Raw genomic sequence first — 758 nt, forward strand, 5'->3', positions numbered from 1 at the left:
TGTAAGAAGGCGCACCCAGGTACCATAGGGCAGCCGGGGCAGGCCCTCGCAGGCCAGGCCACACCAGAGATCCCATCGGGGCTGCATCTGCACATTGTCCCTGTCCAGGAGGAGATTCGGGAGCCCATGGAGGCGCAGGCACAAGGTGAGGTGGCCTGCAGTCTGGAAGATTTTGCGGGGTCGGTGTTTAGAGGCTGGAACTCCTTTAAATTCAGGGAGGTTGTTTCTGTGTTTGGAAATTCCAGTGGAAAGTGACTGACGCTGGTGACCCTTTCTCCTTTTTCAGCTCCTGGTCCATATGCAGAAATAGGAGCACTTCCAGCACCAGCTGTTGAGCCAGAGTCAGCATGGGAAGAGCCCCCTCCAGAGAGAGCGCTGGAGCTGGAGGGAGCTCCGGCCAAGGACCAGCCCAACGAGGAGCTGCCTGAAATCACGGCACCTACTGTAGCCACTGGCCTTAGCCCTGAAGTTGAACATGTGGCAAGAGAGAGAGGCGGCAGGGAGGGGGTCACCAGCATGGCCCCAGACAGCAGCTCCCATGCTGCCCCTAGTCCTGGGCACGGTGGCAACCATGGAGGTAGAGAGCCTGGTGTCATTCATTAGAGCTGCAGTCCTGCTGCTGCAGGGCCTGTTTCTTCTACTGCTGCTGGTGGGGTCTATCTGTGTGCAGGAGGTGCTGGAGAGCATGAAGAGAAGGCTGGGAGGAAGAATTCCAGCAGCTCCTCCTGGACTCAGAGGCGGCCTCCTCCTTCAGGCAC

General features: G+C 58.8%; 1 pseudogene; it reads left to right on the forward strand.

The window, feature by feature from the left end:
* Positions 1 to 5: 5 nt before the first annotated feature.
* On the forward strand, positions 6 to 754 carry LOC108524540 (CMT1A duplicated region transcript 15 protein-like protein; annotated as a pseudogene).
* The last annotated feature ends 4 nt before the right edge of the window (positions 755 to 758 follow it).

The sequence above is a fragment of the Rhinopithecus bieti genome, unplaced genomic scaffold (genome assembly GCF_001698545.2).
Source record: "Rhinopithecus bieti isolate Rb0 unplaced genomic scaffold, ASM169854v2 repeat_3207, whole genome shotgun sequence".
In the NCBI taxonomy this organism is placed as follows: Eukaryota; Metazoa; Chordata; class Mammalia; order Primates; family Cercopithecidae; genus Rhinopithecus; species Rhinopithecus bieti.